The 23,751-nt window shown below is 39.5% G+C and overlaps 1 pseudogene; it reads right to left on the reverse strand.

The window, feature by feature from the left end:
- Positions 1 to 3,750: 3,750 nt before the first annotated feature.
- LOC130841503 (FAU ubiquitin-like and ribosomal protein S30) lies at positions 3,751 to 4,208 on the reverse strand (annotated as a pseudogene).
- Positions 4,209 to 23,751: the final 19,543 nt, after the last annotated feature.

Raw genomic sequence — 23,751 nt, forward strand, 5'->3', positions numbered from 1 at the left:
ATTCACTGCTGGCATTATGGAGATTCTATTGTATGTAACTTCTCTCTTTTTTCCAGCTACTTTCAAAATTCTTCCTATGTCTTTGACATTTGATAATTTGATGATATTGTGTCTCAGTGCACCTCTGTTTGCATACAACTTATTTGAGGTCCCTTGGGCCTCGTGGATCTGGATGTCTATTTACCTCCCCAGGTTTTGGAAGTATTCTGCCATTATTGTTTTAAAAATACTTTCTTTTTCTTCTCTTTCTGGCATTCTCATAGTGTGAGTATTATTTCTTTGCTGAGTGTCTCATAAATCCAATAGGCTTTCTTTATTTTTTTTCATTCTTGATTATTTTTCCACCTAGGGCTGAATCATTTCAAATGTCCTGTTTTCTGAATCATTGATTCTATCTTCTGCATGTTAGAGTTTGCTGCTTAAGCTCCACATTAAATTATTCTGTTGTCATTGTGTTCTTTAGCTCTAGCATCTGTCTGTTGTTGGGTTTTTTATGGTTTCTATTTCTTTTTTGAACCTCTTATTTCGTTCATGCATTATTTTCCTAATTTCATTTTGCTTTCTGTGTGTTCTTATAGTTTACTAAACTTCTTTAAGAGGACTATTCTGAATTATTTGACAATTTAAAGATCACAATTTCTTAATGGTCAGTTATTGGAACTTTATTAGTTTCCTTTAGTGGTTTCATGTTTACCTGATATTTTGTGATCCTTCATTCCTTACATTGATATGTGTAACTTTGAGTAAGGAATCTCCTATACCAGACTTCACAGGTTCACTTTGGCAGATACATTTCTTCACCAGTCTGCTCAGATTGGGTTTCAGCAAGGCTGTTTAAGCTAGTAATATCTTTGAGCATGTGACTTCTTAACAGAGTTTATTCTGGGGCGAGACCCCTCCTTACACTCCTTGAGATTGGGGGTGGGGGTGCTTCTGACTCAGAACATTTGTATATGACTGCTGTTTTGGTTCCATGTACATTTGAGTCTTTTCTACTATTGCCTGGATTCTCATGTCTGACTTCCTAAATTCTCAAAGCTAGGTTCTACACTCAGCAGTAGTCAGGTTATGAATTAATTTTCCTGCTTTGGCAGGGTAGAAGAACACACCCCAAGGCCTGCACTGCTCATGGGGGAACCAAATCAATAAGACTGTGCAAGATAGCCTGCACAGATTCCCAGGCGCTCTGACTGGGATTCCTAGTCAAGTGAGGCTAAAGGCCGTATTCACCTTTGATCAGGACTGTACGTCATATTCCCTGCCCAGTTGGGGCTGCAACACAGGCTTTAGGGCTGACAAGTCTCTTTGCTTGGGAGTCAGGTGAGGTAGACTTGCATAATAAGCTCCCTGGACAGATGAGGTCACTGTCTTAGTTCTGAAGATGCAGAAGCACTGGTCAAGTTATCTGCTCTAGTGTCATTACAATTGAGGTTGCAGTGTGGGCTACCAAGATTTCTGGGAGCTCTGATTAGGTTACCCTTCTAATGTGATTTATAACTGTCTCTGTGGTGCAGGGGATGATTCATCCCCACCCTGTGTTGTAGGTTATTCTCAGAAGTCCATGAATAGTTGTTTGTTGTTCTTGTGGAGGGGAGTGAAATCAGGAATAACCAACATCACCGCCTTGGTGAGATTGCTCTCCTCTTGTTCAGTGGTTTCCAAAGTGTGGTCCTCACACCAGCTCCACCAGCATTACTTGGAAATTTGTTACAAGCTACTGTTGAATTCTTCATATATACTAATCCTTTTTTAATTTGCTGTTTGCAAATGTTTTCTCTTAGTCTGTATATTTTCTTTACATCCTCTTCACATGGTCTTACATAAACATTTTTATTTTGATGAGGTTCAATTAATCATTCGTTTCTTTTATGAAATGTGTTTTTTGTTGTCAAAACTAAAAGCTCTGCCTAGCGCTAGATCTCCCAAAATTTCTCCTAAGATTTTTCTAAAAGTTTTCTACTTTTACATATATATATATATATATATATATATATATATATATATATATATATTTCTTTACCATGACACAACATTTATTGACACTCGCTGATGTTGACACAGTAAGCATAGTACTTTTGGGATATAATCATATCTAACAGAGCAACCTATGAGGTAGATACTTTTATTATCTGAATTCATTCTGAAGGACTCTAAAATCCCCAATTTTATACAGTTACCACTTTGTCCATTGACATATTTGCTTATAAGTATGAATGCATAGTAGAGAAAAGTTCAGGCCAGGCTTACTTGTGATTGCTATTTTTTTCAAGCCTTTGTTTTTTCTTATTTTCCCATCTTAATTTAATATTTCTATGAAGCTTTATCAGAGTCATTCAGAATAGGAAATGCTATTATTTATTTATTTATTATTTCTAAGTTCTTTCTTGGAATATAATTGCTTTACACTGTTGTGTCAGTTTTTGCTGTATGACAAAGTGAATCAGCTGTATTTATACATATATCCCCATATCCCCTCCCTCCCTTGACTCCCTCCCAACCACCCTATCTCATCCCTCTAAGTCATCAGCCATCATCAAGTTGATCTCCCTGTGTTATGCAGCAGATTCCCACTAGCTATCTATTTTACATTGTATACATAGTGTGCATATGTCAGTGCTACTCTCCCACTTCATCCTGGCTTCCCCTTCCCCTCCCCCCCACCCCATGTCCTCAAGTCCATTCTCTACATCTGCATCTTTTTTCTTGCCCTGTCACTGGGTTCATCTGGACCAGCTTTTTAGATTCCACATATATGAGTTAGCATACTGTATTTGTTTTTCTCTTTTTGGCTTACTTAGCTCTGTATGACAGATACTAGGTGCATCCACCTCACTACAAAAAATTCAATTTCATTCCTTTTTATGGCTGTGTAATATCCCATTGTATATATGTGCCACATCTTCTTTATCCATTCTTCTGTTGATGGTCATTTAGGTTGCTTCCATGTCCTGGCTATTGTAAATAGTGCTGCAATGAACATTGTGGTACATGTTTCTTTTTGGATTATGGTTTTCTCAGGGTATGTGGCCAGGAGTGGGATTGCTGGGTCATATGGTAGTTCTAATTTTAGGTTTTTAAGGAACCTCCATACTGTTTCCCATAGTGGTTGTACCAAATTACATTTCCACCAACAGTGCAGGAGGGTTCCCTTTTCTCTGCACCCTTTCCAGCATTTGTTGTTTCTAGATTTTTTGATGATGGCCATTCTGATTGGTGTGAGGTGATACATCATTGTGACTTTGACATGGATTTTTCTAATGATTAATGATGTTGAGCATCTTTTAATGTGTTTGTTACCTTTCTGCATGTCTTCTTTGGAGAAATGTCTACTTAGGTCTTCAGCGCATTTGCGGACTGGGTTATTTGCTTTTATGGTATTAAACTGCATGAGCTGCTTGTATATTTTGGAGATTAATCCTTTGTCATTTGCTTCACTGGCAAATATTTTCTCTCATTCTGAAGGTTGTCTTGTTGTCTTGTTTATGGTTTGTTTTGCTGTGCCAAAGCTTTTAAGTTTCATGAGGTCCCATTTGTATATTTTTTAATTTATTTCCATTATTCTAGAATCCATTATTTATTTTGAGTTAATTTTTTTATAAGGTGTGAGGTATAGGTAACATTTTTTGATTTCTGTATATTCCATTATCCCAGTACTATTTGTTGAAATGCTGTCTTTTCTCCATGGAATTGATGTCATACCTTTGTCAAAAATCAGTTGAGCATATTGTATGTGTCTATTTTTGGGGTACTCTACTTTTTTTTTTTATGATTGGGGTAAGTGGCTTTATTGGAGAAAGTCAAGATTACAAAGGACTTAATAGTTGGCATTGGGGCCCTTCTTTTGCCAAATGTGGGCACAACATTGACAAAGCACTGGTTGCACTGCATATGCCTCTTGGCCTGACCTGTCTTCTTATTCTCTTCTTTGGCCACCTTGGGAGTCTGACCTCTTACTTTCCTGGCATGGGTCACAGAACCTTGGACTTTACCTCCAAGCGTGAAGCCAGCTACTTCCTGAGTGCTCAGAGCCCCCACCCCACACTGGCTTAGGGTAGCCTCATCCTCTAGGCCATGCCTACCAAGATCAGGACTTTATCTTCTGGAGCAGTGTCCTCAAATGAGGCTACATGAAACTTGATCTGGGTGACCATCTCCTGGCCAGTCACCTTGAGAGTGTGGAGGTCCTGGGAGTGGAAAAAGAGCTACATGCTAGTGAGTGAACCATAGATACCACTGCCACTAGGGTACTCTATTCTGTTCTATTGATCTATATGTCTATCCACAAATACCATACTGTTTTGAATACTCAGGCTATGTATGAAGCCTTAATATCCAGTAGAGTGATTCACCATATACTTTATTCTTTTTTTGGTCAACATTTATGTATTCTAGGACCATATATATTCAGGGTAATCTTGCATATGTCTACCAAGAAACCTTCCTAGAATTATGACAAGAATTTCAATAAACTTATGCATCAATTTGGGGAGAATTTGCATCTTTAGTATTTTGGCTTGTTCAATCCATGAATCCATTATGTTTTTCCAAGTATTTAGGTCTTAGATTTCCTGTCATCAGGAAAATTTTTCAATTTTCAACATATAGGCCATGCACTTATTTTGTTACATATATACTTTTATATTTTCTCTTGTGAAATTTAAATTAATTAAAATTTACTTTAATTCTGGTTTACACATATTTATTGTTAGTATATAGAAGTGTGATTTGATTTATTTTAGTTCTCCTTGCTGTACTTACTTATTATTTCTAGTTTTTTCTATATTCTTTTTTCAACAAAACATAAAAGATGTAACAAAATTGTAAGAGTAAGTCCTTACCTATCAAAATTTACTTTAAATATAAATAAATTAAATTATTCAATCAAAAGTTTTAGAATAGCTAAATGGATAAAGAAAGCAAGGCACAAAAATATACTGCCAACAAGTGGCTAGCTTTAAAGACACACATAGGTTGAGAGTTAAAGATGAAATAAGATATTTAAAGTGATGATAAACCCCCAAAATATCACTGATAGCTAAACCTGCATCAGAAGCAAGTAGGCTTTAAATTTAAAAATTGTAAAAAGAGACAAATAAGGTCATTGTACAATGATAAAGCAGTCAGTCTGTCAGAAAGATATAGCAATTGTGAATAGTTATGCATCTAACATTGGAGCATGTAATATATAAAGCAAATACTAACAGAACTAAATGGAAAAATAAGCAGCACTACAATAATAGTTGGGGACTTTAATAATCCACTCTCACAATGAATAGGTAGATCATCCAGACAATCAAAGAGGAAACAGCACATTTGATCAATGCTATGTCCATATGGACCTAACAGACATATACAGAACATTTTACCTGCCAGAAGCAGAATATGCATTCTCCTCAAGTGCACATAGAAATGTTTCTAGAATAGTCTATATATTAGGCCGCAAAATAAGTTTTAGCAAATTCAAGTTTAAAATCATACAAAGTATCTTCTTTGACAATGGTATGAAACTAGAAATCAATAATGGAAAGGACACTGAAAAACACATTAATATATGTAAATTTAACCACATTCTCCTGAGCAATCAATGGACCAAAAAATAAATGAAAGAGGAAATATTAAAAGTATCTTTAGGGGAGAGAGACAGGAAGATGTCAGAGGAGTAAGATGTGGATATCACCTTCCTCTCCACAAATACATCAAGAATACATCCACATGTGGAACAGCTCCTACAGAATACCTTCCAAATGCTGGCAGGGGAACTCAGCATTCCAAAAAGACATGAAAATTCCCACATAACTTGGTAGAGCAAAAGAACAAAGGGGGAAAAATGACACAGGAATCCGAAGGATACATGCCCCTCTGGGAGGGAGCTGTGAAGGGAGTAAACTTCCACATACTAGGAAGCCCCCTCACTGGCAGGAACAGATGGGGAGAGCTTCAGAGCCTCCTGAGGAGAGAGCAACAACAGGTGCATAGAGGGAAGAGTGGAAAGATTCCCACATGGAGGATCAGTGCCATCCTAGCTGGAGAAGCTTGTCTGCTTACTTGTAGCAGCAGGTGGGGATTTTTGCCGAGGCTTATGCTTTGGAGAACAGACCCCAAGGATAGAACTGTGGTTTGCTGTGTGAAAGGAGCCTAGGGAGGCTAGTGCACCACAGCTAGCTGGGAGGCAGTCTAGGGAAAGGCCTGGGCCTGATGGAGAGGCAGGAGACCTTTGTTTCAGGGTGCTTGAAAGGAGCCATCGGAGCTTCCTGTTCCACGTGCTCCCAGGCTGCAGGGAAGCACCTGCACAAGCACCACCATGAGCTGCAGCTGCTATGTTGGAACACAGAGCCTGCTGCCACAGACACCAATGGTCCTGTGTGCAAGGTATGTCATTGTCCACACTCTCCTGGCAGCCAGTGCAGCCTGCCACCACCAAGGGTCCCATGTTCAGGACCAACTTCCCAGGGAGAACACAGGACACACCACAGGTTCATGCGAACCCCCGCTGCTGCAAACACTCCCACACACTTCAGTTTGACTGCCACATCCTTCCCTCCCCCCAACCTGAATGAGCAAGTGAGCCCCAATCACTCTCTATTGCTCCCTCTTGCCTTGGCAGGGAACCAACACCTGAGAGCATCCCACATGCAGAGACAAGACCAAAATCAAAACTGATCCCCTTGGACTGTGGGGCCAAAGAAGAGAAAGGGAAACAACCACAAGAGGAGCAGATTAAATACCCACAATTGGATTGATAGAATACCCTGTATCTGAGGATTACCTGAATAGATTAGTGTTTCTACAATTGAGGCTGTAGACTTAGGGGGCAAATGTGGACTTTGGGGGAAAATACACACAGGAGTAGGGCCAGATCAGAGTCTGAGCTGACTCCATACTGCCTACAGCAGGTGCAGAGACCTACCTAGAAGTATTGGAAGACTTGCTGGTTTGTTTGAATTCTTCCTGGTTTTATGTATTTGTTAGTTTAATCTTTAGTGTATATTTTTGTATATGGGTTTGTTTAATGGTTTGGTTGCTCTCTTCTTTGTTTTCTCTATTTTTCTTCACTTCTCTTTTTGCAAGTGCTAGTGTATATCTCTCTTTGTGTGATTTTGTCTATTTAGTTTTGCTTTTACCACTTCTCTTGGGGTTTTATCTATTCTTTTCCTTTCTTCCTTTTTTTCTTCTTCTTCCTTTTCATCCATGTTGTGCAGCTTCCTGGGTCTTGGTGCCTTGGCCAGGGGTCATATCTGGGCTTCCGAGGCAGGAGAGCTGAGTCCAGGACGTTGGACCACCAGAGAACTCCTGACACCATAGAATATTACTCAGTAAGAATTCCACCAGACGTCTCATTCTTAACACTAAGATCCAAATCCACCCAAGGCCAACAAGCTCCAGTGCTGGATGCCTCAAGCCAAACAACTAGCAAGATAGGGACACAAACACACTCATTAACAGACAGGCTGCCTATAGTCATACTAAGCTCACAGACACATCAAAACACACCAACAGATGTGGTGCTGCACATCAGAAGGACAAGATCCAGCTTCACACACAAGAACACAGGCACCAGTCCCCCACATCAGGAAGTCTACACAAGCCACTGGACCAACCTCTCTAGTGTGGACAGACAACAGAATTAAGGATAATTCCAAAGTTGCAACCTGATAAAAGGGGACCTCAAACGAAGTTAAACAAATTGAGAAAACAGAGAAAGATGCAGCAGATGAAGTCACAAGGTGAAAACCCACAAGACTAAACAAATGAAGAAGAGATAGGCAGTCCACCTGAAAAAAAATTCAGAATAGTGATAGTAAAGATGATTCTAGATGTCAGAAGTAGTATGGAGGCACAAATGGAAAAAATATAAAAAAACGTTTCACAACGAACTAGAAGTAAAGAGTAAACAAACACTGATGAGCAACACAATAACTGAAATTAAAAATGAAATAATGGGCTTCTGCACATGGCCCCCCAGCTGAGATGTTGGGCACAGTGGTTTCCCATGAGAAACTCTGGTCTGAAGTGCCAGTTCAAGGCCTCTGTATGCAATACCCTTTGAGCAAGTGGAACTAGATGAATCACAAAAGAAAAGGAAAAAATATTATGCCAAGAGAAGTAAAAATGGTGGTGAAGTAGAACGATGTGGAGTGCATCTCTCTCCACAGATGCATCAGCAATACCTCAAAAGATGCAATAATTCCCACAGAAAACCAGGTGAACACTAGCAGAAGATCTTGGACACCAGAAAGGACTATAAAGATCCCGGAATAACTGTAGGATATATATTTTAAAAAATGAGTAAGAGGGGGAGTAAAAAAAAGGGATGGGTCCTAGACCTTGGGGCAGGGAGAGCTGAAACAGAGGAGAGATTAGCAAATTTGGGGAAAACACCCTTATCTGACTGGGAAACCCCCTCTCCAAAGGGGAATTTGATTGGGTCAGAAGGGAGGCATTTGGGACTATCCAAAGAGCATGAAGTGGTCGATCTGTGGCAGACAGGAAGGAATGAGAAAAACACAAAGTGTCCATACCAGAGCCTTGCGTGTCCTGGACTGAGACGTGGGTTCACAGCAGTACAGGGGGTCTGGTAGCTGGAATGTGGGGACTGGAGAACTTGTCCAGGCTGAGAACCATTGTTGGCTGTGGGGAAATAAACTGAGGGGACAGGAGGGAAGAAATCTGCAGTAGGGAATGCCTACCACAGAAAACTGAGCAGCTGTGATAGCAGGGCACTATTGCTGAGTCACAAGAAGTGGGAGATTAGCCACTGTTGTAGTCTCTCTCTTGGCACCTGCAACAAACAAAGTGAGGCCTCCTCTGGGCCTGGCTGTTGAGCACCATTCAACAAGGGAAAGAAAAAGCCCCCTCGGGGGCTGGCCTTGGTGTGCCAGCTGCGGAGAGCCAGAAGTCAGCAGAGCAGGCCAGCTATGGAGTCACTCCTCTTCCAACTGAGCCCACCAGCTTCACTATGCAATAGGCACTGCTGCCACTACCAGGGCTCTCACAATGCAGGCAGGGCACTACTGCTGACTCATATGCAGGGGAAGGAGCTACTATTATACACTCTCTGGCACCTACAGATGAACAATAAAGGAAGCTCCTCCAGTCCAGAGTAATATAAAAAGCCCCCAGGGGTTGGCCTTCAGGTGCCTTACACAGAATACCAGTAAAGAACAACACTAAGACCAGATGTCCTATATCCAAGGCCACCCACATCCCTGTGCATTTGGTGTCACCCCCGGGGCTCCTGTGAAACAAGCAGGGCGCTACTCCTGAGACACATGCAGGGAGAGGAGTCACTATCAAAGCCTCTCTCTCCCTACACACTGGCATCTGCAAATGAACAATAGAGGTAACCATCACTGAGGCAGAACCCAAGAGCTCCAAGGCAGCCTCAGGACCAGACTCCGGCAGTTGGACAACACACAGAAGTGGGGACAAAACCAAAGCTGAATGCCAAGCACAGGAGAACTAAGGAAGAAGTTCTAAAATCTTTCCATCACATATGCAAGCTGCAGACTAAATCACCATGATCAGCTAGGTAGACCCTATATCTTTGGAATATCTGAGTAGACAATGAATGTTCTTAAAAATGAAAAGGTCTACCTCTGGCAGCTGTGGACTTTGGGAGCAAGCACACACAGGAATTGAGCCAGATCAGAGCCTAAGTGGACCCCATGGGACCCACAGCAGGTCCAGAGTCCAACCCAGAGTCAGATGAGGGGCTTTTGGGGAGGGGAAGGTGGCCTGAGGCTCAAGGCATGTACAAGGACACTTACAGCTGAGACCCCCAAGGAAACAGAACTATTATTATTAATTTTATTGATTTGATCCATTCTGTTTTCAGCTTTGTTTTTTTTTTTTTTTTAAATTACCATCTTAGTCCTAGGGGATCTTCAAGTTTTATAACATATTTTTATTTTATTTTTATATTTATCTGTTTTAAATATTTCTATTTCTAGCTAGCTTTTCTGTAGTGCTGAGTTTATCTTTCCTATCTTATTTTCTTCTTTATTGTTAATACATTTCTATGTTTTTCTTTCTTTTTCTTTTTATATTTCCAATTATACTAAGTTCTTCTGTTGCTGTATTTTATCCCTTTTTATTTTATTTTACCTTATTATACTTTTAATCAATATTATTTGTCTGCTCTGTTTCCTTGCTTTATTCTGCAGATGAAAACTACTTTGGTTATTGTTATTAACTTTTGTCTTTATCTTAGTTCTTTTTTTATATATAAATTTATTTATTTACATACTTATTTATTTATTTATTTTATTGGCTGTGTTGGGTCTTCATTGCTGCACACAGGCTTTCTCTAATTGCAGCGAGCAGGGGCTACTCTTTGTTGTGGTGCATGGGCTCCTCATTGCTGTGGCCTCTCTTGTTGCAGAGCACAGGCTCTAGGCACATGGGCTTCTGTAGTTGCAGCACCTGGGCTCAATAGTTGTGGCTCACAGGCTCTAGAGTTCTGGCTCAATAGTTGTGGCACATGGGCTTAGTTGCTCTGAGGCATGTGGTATCTTTCTGGGGCAAGGATCGATCCCATGTCCCCTGCATTGGCAGGTGGATTCTTAATGACTGTGCCACCTAGGGAGTCCTATCTTAGCTTTAATTATAAATTCTTGATTTCATTTCAGAGATCTTGAACCTGGATTGTTGTTTTTCTCTTGCTCTTTGTTATATTTGGTCCTTGTTTCCATTTGGTCCTTGTTTTCACAATCCCTCTGGATTTTTTTTTTTTTTGGTTTTTTGTTTTATCATGTTTGTCAGTTTTGTTTCTATGCATAAGTCTTTAGCTGACACTCCATTTAGGTTATGTTTTTTGGGGGGTATTTTGAATTTTTCTTCCCTTACTCTTTAATTCCTTGATTGCATTCTGGGATTCTTCTGTCTAGTTGTTCTAGTCCTTTATGTTCTTTTTGGGTTCTGTTTTTGTTTTTCTTGTGTGTTTACATGTTTCCTTGATTCAGTATTTGTTTGCCTGACTTAACCATTTACCATTAGTCTTGGGCCTGGATAGTCTTTCTTAATACCCTTTATTGCCAGGATGAGCAAACTGAGGAGTCTGGATTCCTCAATCAGAAGTCAAGTCTGAGGCTCTGAGGAGGGAGAACAGAGTCCAGGATGCTGGACCACTAGAGAGTACTCAGCCACAGGGAGTATTGATCACAGAGGACTCACACGGAGTCCTTTAACAGAGTCTAAGACCCAGCTTCACCCAACTGCCTATAACTGCCAGTGATTGATAACTCACACAAAACTACAAATAAGACAGGAACACAACCTCCTCCCCCATCAGCATAGAGACTACCTAAAGCCATACTAAGCTCACAGATACCCTAAAACACACCACCTGCCATGGCCCTGCTCATCAGAGGGAAAAGACTTAGATCCATACACCAGAAAGCAATCACCAGACCCTCCCACCAGGAAGCCTACTCAACACAGTGGACCAACACCACCACAGGGGGCAGAGAATAGAAACAAGAGGAATTACTACAAGGCAGCATAGGGTAAGGAGACATCAAACTATAAATTAGACAAAATGAGAAAACAAAGAAACACCATGCAGACAAAGTAACAAGACAAAAACCCATAAAACCAAATAAATGAAGAAAAATAGGCAAATTGCCTGAAAAAGAATTGAGATTAATCATAGTAAAGATGATTCAAATTCTCAAAAACAAAATTGAGAAAATACAAGAAACAATTAATATAGACCTAGAAGAACTAAACAGCAAACAAATAGTAATGAACAACACAATAATTGAAATTAAAAATACTCTAGATGGAATCAACAGCAGAATAACTGAGGCAGAATAATGAGTAAGTGAGCAGGAAGATAGAATAGTGGAAATAACTGCTACAGAGAAAAAAAAGAAAAAAGAATAAAAAGGAAGACACTCTCAAAGATGAAGGGGACAACATTGAGTGCACCAACATTCGAATCATAGGTGTCCCAGAAGAAGAAGAAAAAGAGAAAAGATCTGAGAAAATATTAGAAGAGATTATAGTGGAAAGCTTCCCTAATGTGGGAAAGGAAATAGTCAATGAAGTGCAAGAATCACAGAGAGTCCCATTCTGAATAAACCCAAGGAGAACCACACTGAAGCATATATTAATCAAACTAATGAATATTAAACACAAAGAAAAATATTAAAAGCAGCAAGAAGAAATCAACAAATAACATATAAGGAAAACCCCATAAGGATAACAGATCCTTTTTTGCAAAAACTCTGCAGGCCAGAAGGGAGTGGCAGGATATACTCAAACTCTTGAAAGAGAAAAACCTACAGCCAAGAATATTCTACCCAGCAAGAATCTCATTCACATTCGACAGAAAAGTCAAAAGCAATCTTGAGAAAGAATGACAGAACTGGATGAATCAGGCTCCCTGACTTCAAACTACACTACAAGTCTACAGTGATCAAAACAGTATGATACTAGCACAAAAACCAACATATAAATCAATGAAACAAAATAGAGAGCCCAGAGATAAACCCACACACATATGGGCAACTTATCTTTGACAAAGGAGGCAAGAATATAAAATGGAAAAAAAAAAAAAAAAAGATAGCCTCTTCAATGGGTGGTGATGGGAAAACGGTACAGCTACATGTAAAAGAATGGAATTAGAACACTTCCTAACATGATACACAAAAATAAACTCAAAATGGACTAGAGAGCTAAATGTAAGGCCAGGCACTATAAAACTCCTAGAGGAAAACATAGGCAGAACACTCTATGACATAAATCAAAGCAAGATCCTTTGTGATTCATCTCCTAGAATTATGGAAATAAAATAAAAAATAAACAAATAGAACCTAATGAAACTTAAAAGCTTTTGCACAGCAAAAGAAACGATAAATAAGACAAGAACACTACCTTCAGAATGGGGGAAAATATTTGCCAATAAAGCAACAGATAAAGGATTAATTTCCAAAATATACAAGCAGCTCATGCAACTCAATATCAAAAAAGCAAATAACCCAATCCAAAAATAAGTGGAAGACCTAAATAGACATCTCACAAAGAAGACATACAGATGGCTAAGAAACAAATGAAAAGATGCTCAACATCATTAATCATTACAAAAATATAAGCCAAAGCCACAGTGTGGTATCACGTCACACTGGTCAGAATGCCCATCATCAAAAAATCTAAAAACAATAAATGCTGGAGAGGATGTGGAGAAAATGGAACCCTCTTGCACTACTGGTGTGAATGTAAATTCCACTATGGATAACAGCATGGAGGTTCCTTAAAAAACTAAAAATAGAACTACCATATGACCCTGCAATCCCACTTCTGGGCATATACTCTGAGAAAACCATAATCCAAAAAGAAACATATACTACAATATTCACGTCAACATTATTTACAATAACCAGGATATGGAAGCAACCTAAATGCCCATCAACATTGTATGGATAAAGATGATGTGGCACATATATACAATGCAATATTACTCAGCCATAAAACGGAATCAAATGGAGCTATATGTAATGAGGTGGATGGACCTAGAGTCTGTCATACAGAGTGAAGTAAGCCAGAAAGAGAAAAACTAATACTGTATGCTAACTCATATATATGAAATCTAAGAAAATAGTACTAATGTGCCCAGTGACAGGGCAGGAATAAAGATGCAGTAGTAGAGAACAGACTTAAGGACATGGGTTGGGGGGTGGTAAAGGGGGAGCTGGGATGAAGTGAGAGAGTAGCATTGACATATATACACTACCAAATAGATGGCTAATGGGAAGAAACTGCATAATACAGGGAGTTTAACAAGATGATTGATGATGATTTAGAGGAGTGAAATAGGGAGGGTGGGAAGGAGTCATGGGAGGGAGGGGATATGGGGATATATTTATAAATACATCTGAAAGGACCGAGAAAGGATGGCTCAGGAGTAAGTCATGGAGATCACCTTCCTCCGCACAAATACATCAAGAATACATCTACTTGTGTAAGCTCCTAAGGGGCACATTCCGAATGCTGACAGGGGACCTCAGATTACCAGAAAAGCAAGAAAATTCCCACATAGCTGGGTAGTACAAAAGAAAAAAGGGAAGAAAAGAGATAAAGGATTCTGGAGGAGATGTGCCCCTCTGGGAGGAAGCTGTGAAGGGGGAAAAGCTTCCACACACTGGGAAGCCCCATTTCTGGCAGGGATGGACAGGGTGAGCTTCAAAGCCCCCAGAGGAGAGAACAACAGGTGTGCAGAAGGCAGAGCAGAAAGGTTCCTGCACCAAGGATTCAGGTAGCACTCCATAGCCAGAGACGCTGGTCTGCTCACCCACACCAGCAGGTGGGTGCTGGGCACAGAGGCTTGGGTTTCAGAAAACAGACACCAGGGAGAGAGCTGGGGCTAGCTGCAAGAAAACAGCCAGGGGGAAAGTGCACCACAGATAGATGGGAGGGAGTTTGGGGGAAAGCCTGGGCCTGATGGAGAGGCAGGAGACCTTTGCTTCAGAGTGCTCCAGTGGAGCTTACAGTTCTGTGAACTCACAGGTGGCAGAGTGGTGTTTGTCCCAGCACCACCCACAACCTGTGGCTGCTAAATTGAAACACAGAGCCTGTAGCCTGCTGCCATCACTGCCAAGGGTCCTGTGTACAAGTCAGGTCATTGGCCACACCTTCCCAGCAGCAGGTGTAGCCTGCCAAAGCCAGGAACCCTGCATTCAAGACCACCTAAACTGGGAGAGCACATGGCACAAGTCAGGCTCATGCTGACCTCTGCTGCTGCAAGCACTCCCACAAATTTCAATTAGACTGCCATACACCTCTCTCCCCCTGACATGAATCTTCAAGTGAGCCTCAATCACCCCCCTTTGCCCCCTCTTGCCTGGGTGGAGAACCAACTCCTGAGAATAGAGAACACACAAATAAGGGAACAAAACAAAAACTGATCCCCAAGGACTGTAACACCAAAGAAGAGAAAGGAAAACAGCCACAGGTGGAGCAGATTTAATACCCACAATAGGCTTGCTAGACTCTGCATCTGTAGTTCACCTGAATAGATGAGTGTTTCTACAACAGAGGCTGTAGACTCAAAGGGCAACTGTGGACTGTGGGGGAAAATACATGCAGGACTAGTACTATAGTCTGAGATCTCCATAGCCCCCACCACAGCAGGTGCAGAGACCTACCTAGAAGTATTGGAGTACTTCCTTGTATGTCTGACCTTTTCCTGGATTTATGTTAGTTTAATCTTTACTATATACATTTGTATGTGGGTTTGTAAATGGGTTTGATTACTCCCTTCTTTGTTTTATCTCTTTCTCTTCTTTTTGTTTTCTTTTCTCCTTCTCTTTTCTTCTCTCTTTGCAAGTGCAAGTGTCCAAATCTCCTTGTGTAATTTTGACTGTTTAGAGTTGCTTGCAAGTATTGGTGAGATGGCAGCGAAGTAGAATGATGTGGAATGCATCCCTCTCCACAGATGCATCAGGAATGTACCAAAAGACACAATAATTCCCAGAGAGAACCACCTGAACACCAGGAAATGACTTCAGTCACCAGAAAGGACTGTAAAAATCCCGACATAACTGGGTAGGACAGTGGAAAATAAAAAAAGGAGAAAGAGGAGGAGAAGAAATGAAAGTGACAGGACCCACACCCTGGGGTGGAGGCATGTGAAACAGAGGGGAGATTGCTGAATTCAGGGAAATGTCCCTTATCTGACAGGGAAACCCCTTCTCCAATGGGGAATTTCCCTGTTTCAGAAGGGAGGCATTTGGGACTGTTCCAAGAGGGTGAAGCAGATGAGCTGTGGCAGATAAGAAAGTATGAGAAACACATGGAGGGTCTGCACCACAGCTTAACGTGTCTGGACTGAGATGTGGGTTCACAGCAGTACAGGGGGTCTGGGAGCTGAAATGTGGGAACTGGAGAACTGGTTCAGGGTGAGAAATATTGTTGGCAGTGGGGAGATGGGCTGAGAGGACATGAGGGAAGAAATCCACAGCGGAGAATGCCTACCATGGAAAGCTGCATGGCCATGGTGGTGGCTCAATACTGCTGACTCACAAGCAGTGGGGAGGATCCGCGGGTGTAGCCTCTCTCTAAGTGCCTGTGATGGACAAAGGAAAGTGTCTAGGTCTGGCTAACACACACAGGGATAACAAAGGCCCCCAGGCAGGGCTGGCTTATAGTGCTTGCAGCCGAGAGTCAAAAGCCAACAGAGTGGTCCAGCTCTGGAGATATTCTGTTTACACCTGAGCCACTGGCATCCCTCTGCAACAGGCACTGCCATGGCCAACTGATCCACCATGACTCAGGCAGGGTGCCACTGCTCACTCACTCCCAGGGGAAGGAGCCAATATTGTACCCTCTCTCTCCCCACACTAGCACTTACAGACGAACAATAAAGGAACATCTGCTGGTCACAGAGTAATACAAAAAGCTCAAGGCGTGTAGAAGGACAGTTACAGCTAAAACCCCAAGGAAACAGAAATATTATTATTAATTCTATTGATCTGGTACATTCTGGGGTCAGTTCTACTTTTTTTTTTTTTTTATTAAGATCCTAGTCCTAACCGATCTACATGTTTTATAACATTTTTATTCTATTTTTGTTTTTAGCCTTTTTATATATTTCTATTTCTAGCTAAGTTTTTTATAGTACAGACTGTATTTCTCCTACCTTCTTTTCTTCTCTATCTTTCATACATTTCTATTTCTTTCTTTTTCTTTTTATATTTCCAGTCACTCTAAACTCTTCTGTTGCCCTGTCTTCTATCCTTTTTTAGTTTCTTTTATCTTAATATACTTATAACCAATATTATTGCTTGGCTCTGTTTCCTTGCTTTATTCTCCAGGTTACACACTGCTTTGGTTTTTATTATTAGGTTTGGTCTTTATCTTAGTTCTGATTATAATTGTTTGATTTTATTTTAGGAATCTTCAGTCTGTCTGATCATACTATTGCTCTTTATTATATTTGATCCTGGCTTTCAAAATTACCTTGGATATGTGTTTGTGTGGTTTTTACTTTTTTTTTGGGGGGGGTACACCAAGTTCAATCATTTGTTTTTTTTTTTTATCTGTTATTTTTTTTAATTTTTTTTTTATGTTTTGGGGGGTACACCAGGTTCAATCATCTGTTTTTATACACATATTCCCTTATTCCTTCCCTCCTTTGACTCCCCCCCCACCCTCTCTAGAGTCCCCCCACCCTCCCTGTCCCAGTCCTCTAAGGCATCTTCCATCCTCGTGTTGAACTCCCTTTGTTATACAACAACTTCCCACTGGCTATCTATTTTACAGTTGGTAGTATATATATGTCTGTGCTACTCTCTTGCTTCGTATCAGCTTCCCCTTCACCCCCCGCCCCCCCAAACCTCGAGTTCTCCAGTCCATTCTCTGCATCTGTGTCCTTGTTCTTGTCTTGTCACTGAGTTCATCAGTACCATTTTTAGATTCCGTATATGTGTTTACTTTTTTTTAATTAATTATGATCTTAGTCCTAAGGGAACTATATGTGTTATAACATAAATTTTATTCTTATATTCTATTTTTTCTTCTATTTTTATTTTTAGACTTTTTACATATTTTTATTTCTAGCTAAGTTTTTTGTAGTGCTAACTTTATCTCTTCTATTGTTTCCTTCTCTATCTTTTATACATTTCTAATTTTTTTCTCCTTTCTTTTTCTTTTCATATTCCCTTTCACAATATGCTCCTATGTTGCCCTGTCTTCTATCCTTTTTCAGTTTATTTCATCTTAATATACTTATAAACAATATTATCAGTCTGCTCTGTTTCCTTGCTTTATTCTCCAGATGACACACTCCTTTTATTTTTTTAATTAGGTTTTGTCTTTATCTTAGTTCTAATTACAATTGTCTGATTTCATTCTGAGACTCTTCAGTCTGAATTGTGATACCCTTGCTCTTTATTATATTTGATCCTGGCTTTCAAAATCTTAATGAATGTGTGTGTGTGTGTGCTTGGTTTTGAATTTCTGCTGTTTTTTTTTTTTTTTTGATTGTCTGATGGCATATTGCTGTTCTTCTGTCAGATCTTTCTAGTGCCTTATGTTCCACTGGATTCAGTATATGTGTGTTTTATACATGCATGTGTTTCCTTGACTTAGTATTTGTTTGACTCACAACTCTGCCATTAGTCTGGGGCTTGGACAGTCTTCTTGAAACCTCTTTATTGTCAGGACAAGCAACCTTTGAAGTCTGGACCACTCCATCAAGCTCAAGTAGGAGGCGCTGGGGAGGGAGCATTGAATCCAGGAAGCTAGACTCCTAGGGTATCCTCAGTCCCAGGGGAGATTAACTGCAGAGAACTCTCACCGAGCCCTGTATTGGAGTCTAAGCCTCAGCTTCATTTGACTGTCTGCAACTGCCAGTGCTGGACACCTCACACCAAACTACAAACAACACAGGAACACAAACTCACCCATCAGCAAACAGACTACCTAGAGCCATATTAACCTCACAGATTCCCTAAAACACACCACCTGACGTGGCCCTGCTTATCAGAGAGAAAAGACACACAGCCACACACCAGAAAGCAAACGTGAGACCCCCCCCCCAACCAGAAAGCCTACACAAGGCACTGGAAGAACCCCACCACAGGGGGCAGAGGGTGGAAACAAGAGGAATTACTACTAGGCAGCATAGGGAAAGCAGACAGCAAATCCTATAAATTAGACAAAATGAGAAAACACAGAAACACCATGCAGGCAAAGGAGCAGGAAAAAAACGCACAAGACCAAATAAATGTAGAGGAAATAGGAAATTTGCCTGAAAAACAATTCAGATTAATGATAGCAAAGGTGATCCAAAGTCTCGATAACAAAATAGAGAAAATACAAGAAACAGTTAATAAGGACTCAAAAGAACTAAAGAGCAAACAAACAGTAATGGACAACAAAATAACCGAAATTAAAAATACTCTAGATGGTATAAACAGCAGAAAAACTGAGGCAGAAGAACAAATAAGTGAGTTGCAATATACAATGGGAGAAATAACTGCCACAGAGCAGGAAAGAGAAAAATGAATAAAAAGAATGGAAGACAGTCTCAGAGACCATGGTGACAACATTAGGTGCACCAATATTCGAATCATAGGCATCCCAGAAGAAGAAGAAAAAGAAAAAGAAAAAGAAAGGGTCTGAGAAAACATTTGAAGAGGTTATAGTGGAAAACTTCCCAACATGGGAAAGGAAATAATTAATCAAGTCCAAGAAGTGCAGAGGGTCCCAGCAGAATAAACCCAAGGAGAAATATACTGAGGCACATATTAATTAAACTAACAAAGAGTAAACACAAAGAAAAAAAATTAAAAGCAGCAAGAGAAAAGCAAGAAATAACGTATAAGGTAAAACCTATAAGTATAACAGCTGATCTTTCTGCAGAAACTCTGCAGGGCAGAAGGGAATGGCAGGATATACTGAACGTCCTGAAACAGGAAAACCTACAGCCAAGAATTCTCTACCCAGCAAAAATCTCATTCAGATTTGATGGAGAAATCAAAAGCTTTTCAGACAAGCAAAAGTTAAGAGAATTCAGCACCACCAAACCAGCCTTATAACAATTGCTAAAGGAACTTTTCTAAGCAGAAACCACGAGAGAAGGAGAAGGCCTACAAAATCAAATCCAAAACAATTAAGAAAATGGTAATCAGAACACACATGTCAACAATCACCTTAAATGTAAATGGAATAAATGCTCCAACCAAAAGACACAGACTGGCTGAATGGATAAAAAAAAAAATAAGACCCTTCTATATGCTCCCTACAGGAAGCACACTTCAGACCAAGGGACACATATAATGGAATGTAATGGGATGGAAAATTTTCTTCCAGGCAAATGGAAGTCAAAACAAAACAAAACAAAACAAAAACAAAACAAAACAAAAAACTGAATTAGCAGTACTCATATCAGAAAAATTAGACTTTAAAGAAAAGATTATTACAAGGGACAAGGAAGGACACTACATAATGATCAAGGGATCAATCCAGGAAGAACATATAACAATTTTAAGTATCTATGCATGCAACATATGAGCACCTCAGTACATAAGGCAAATGCTAACAGCCATAAAAGTGAAAATTGACAGTAACACAATAATAGTAGGAGACTTGAACACCTCACTTACATCAATGGACAGATCATCCAAACAGAAAATCAATAAGGATACACTAGTTTTAAATGACCCATTAGACCATCTTGACTTAATTGATATTTATTGGACCTTCCATCCAAAAACGACAGAATACACTTTCTTCTCAAGTGCACATGGAACATTTTCCAGGATAGATCACAACTTGGGTCATAAATCAAGCCTTGGTAAATTCAAGAAAATTGAAATCACATCAACCATCTTCTCTGATCACAACACCAAGAGACTAGATGTCATTTAGGGAAAAAAAAAAACTGTAAAAAGCATAACCACATGGAGGCTAAACAATAAGCTATAAAACAAGCAAGAAATCACTGAAGAAATCAAAGAGGAAATCAAAAAATACCTAGAAACAAATGACAATGAAAACACAACCACCCCAAACCTATGGGGGCACAGCAAAAGCAATTCTAAGAGGGAAGTTTATAGCAATACAGTCCTACCTCAAGACACAAGAAAAATATCAAATAAACAACCTAACCTTACACGTAAAACAATCAGAGAAAGAACAAAGAAACCCCAAAGTGAGCAAAAGGAAAGAAACCATAAAGATCAGAGCAGAAATAAATGAAAAAGAAATGAAGGAAACAAGAGAAAAAATTAATGTACCTAAAAGCTGGTTCTTTGAGAAGCTAAACAAAATTGATAAACCATTAACCAACTCAAGAGGAAAAAAAGGGAGAAGAGGCAAATCAACAGAATTAAAAATGAAAAAGGAGAAGTAACAACTGACACCACAGAAATATAAAAGATCATGAGAGACTCCTACAAGCAACTATATGCCAATAAATTTGATAACCTGGAAGAAATGGATAAGTTCTTTCAAAAATACAATCTTCCAAGACTGAACCAGGAAGAAAGAGAAAATATCAAGAGACCAATTACACATACAGAAATTGGGACTGTGATTAAATATCTCCCAACGAAAAAAAGCCCAAGACAAGACGGATTCGCAGGTGAATTCTATCAAACATTTAGAGAAGAGCTCACACCTATCCTTCTCAAACTCTTCCAAAATATAGCAGAAGGAGGAAGACTCCCATACTCATTCTATGAGGCCAAGCATCACCCCGATAGCAAAAACAGGCAAAGATGTCCCACACACAAAAAAAACTACAGGCTGATATCACTGATGAATATAGATGCAAAAATCGTCAACAAAATACTAGCTAACAGAATCCAACAGCACATTAAGAAAATCATACACCATGATAAGGTGAGGTTTATCCCTGGGAGGCAAGGATTCTTCAATATAGGCAAATCAATAAATATGATACATCATATCAACAAATTGAAGCATGGCAAACATATGATCATCTCAATAGATGCAGAAAAAGCTTTTTACAAAGTTCAACATCCATTTATGAGAAAAACTCTCCAGAAAATGGGCATAGAGGGAAATTACCTCCACAAAATAAAAGCCATTTTGAGAAACCAAAAGCCAACATCATTCTAAATGGGGAAAAACTGAAAGAATTTCCTCTAAGAACAGGAATACGACAAGAGTTCCCATTCTCACTATTATTATTCAAGGTAGTTTTGGAAGTTTTAGACACAGCAATCAGAGAAGAAAATGAAATAAAAGGAATCCAAATGGGGAAAGAATAAGTAAAATAGTAACTCTGCAGATTATATGATATTATATAAAGAGAACCCTAAAGACTCTACCAGAAAACTGCTAGCACTAATCGATGAATTTAGTAAAGTAGCAGGATACAAAATTAATGCACAGAAATCTCTTGCATTCCTATACACTAACAACGAAAAAGAAGAAAGAGAAATTAAAGAAACTCTCCCATTTACCATTGCAACAAAAACAATAAAATACCTAGGAATAATTCTGCCTAAGGAGGCAAAAGACCTGTATGCAGAAAACTATAAGACACTGATGAAAGAAATCAAAGACGATACAAACAGATGGAGACACATACCATGTTCTTGGATTGGAAGAATCAACATCGTGAAAATGACTGTACTACCCAAAGTAATTTACAGATTCAGGTCACTCCCTATCAATTTACCAACGGCATTATTTACAGAACTAGAACAAGAAATCTTATGATTTGTATGGAAACGAAAAAGACCCCGAATAGCCAAAGCAATCTTGAGAAGGAAAGAGGAGTTGGTGGAATCAGGTCTCCTGGTTTCAAACTATACTACAAGGCCATAGTGATCAAGACAGTATGGTACTGGCACAAAAATAGAAAGGAAGATCAATGGAACAGAATAGAGAACTAAGAGGTAAACCCAAGCACATATGGGCACCTTATCTTTGACAAAGGAAGCAACAATATACAATGGAAAAAAGACAGCCTCTTCAATTAGTGGTGCTGGGAAAATTGGACAGCAACATGTAAAAGAATAAAATTAGAACACTACCTAACACCATAGACAAAAATAAACTCCAAATGGATTAAAGACCTAAATGTAAGGCCAGACACTATAAAACTCCTAGAGGAAAACATCAGCAGAACACTCTATGACATACAAGAAAGCAAGATCCTTTTTGACCCACCTCCTAGAATCATGGAAATAAAATCAAGAATAAACAAATGGGACCTAATGAATCTTAAAAGACTTTGCACAGTGAAAGAAACCATAAACAAGACTAGAAGAGAACCCTCAGAATGGGAGAAAATACTTGCCAGTGAAAAAACGGACAAGGGATTAATCTCCAAAATACACAAGCAGCTCATGCAGCTTAATACCAAAAAGCAAATAAGCCAATTGACAAATGGGCAGAAGACCTAAATAGACATTTCTCCAAAGAAGACATACAGATGGCCAATGAACACATGAAAAGATGCTCAACATCACTAATCATCAAAGAAATGCAAGTCAAAGCCACAATGAGGTATCACCTCACACCAGTCAGAATGGCCATCATCAAAAATTCTAGAAGCATTAAATGTTGGAGAGGGTGTGGAGAAAAGGGAACTCTCCTGCACTGTTGGTGGGAATGCAATTTGGTACAGCCACTATGGAAAGCTGTTTGGAGGTTCCTTAAAAAGTTAAAAATGGAACTGCCATATGATCCAGTAATCCCACTGTGGGGCATATACTCAGAGAAAACCATAATTGAAAAAGAAACATGTACCAAAATATTTATTGCAGCACTATTTACAATAGCCAGGACATGGAAGCAACCTTAATGCCCATCAACAAATGAATGAATAAACAAGATGTGGCATATATATACAATGGAATATTACTCAGTCATAAAAAGGAATGAAATGAAGCTATATGTAATGAGGTGGATAGACATAGAGTCTGTCATACAGAGTGAAGTAACCTATAAAGAGAAAAAAAATCCTGTGTGTTAACTCATATACACGGAATCTAAAAAAATAAAATAAAATGATACTGATGAACCCAGTGACAGGGCAAGAATAAGGATGCAGATGCAGAAAATCGACATGAGGACACAGGGTTGGGGATCAGGGGTCATATGGGAAGCTGGGACGAATTGAGAGAGTAGCATAGACATATATACACTACCAACTGTAAAAAGACAGCTAGTGAGAGTTTGCTGTATGACAAAGGAAATCAACTCGATCATGGGTGATTCCTTAGAGGGCCAGGAAAGGGAGTCATGGGAGGGAGTTGCAGGAGGGAGAGGATA

The sequence above is a fragment of the Hippopotamus amphibius genome, chromosome X, assembly GCF_030028045.1.
Source record: "Hippopotamus amphibius kiboko isolate mHipAmp2 chromosome X, mHipAmp2.hap2, whole genome shotgun sequence".
Lineage (NCBI taxonomy): Eukaryota > Metazoa > Chordata > Mammalia > Artiodactyla > Hippopotamidae > Hippopotamus > Hippopotamus amphibius.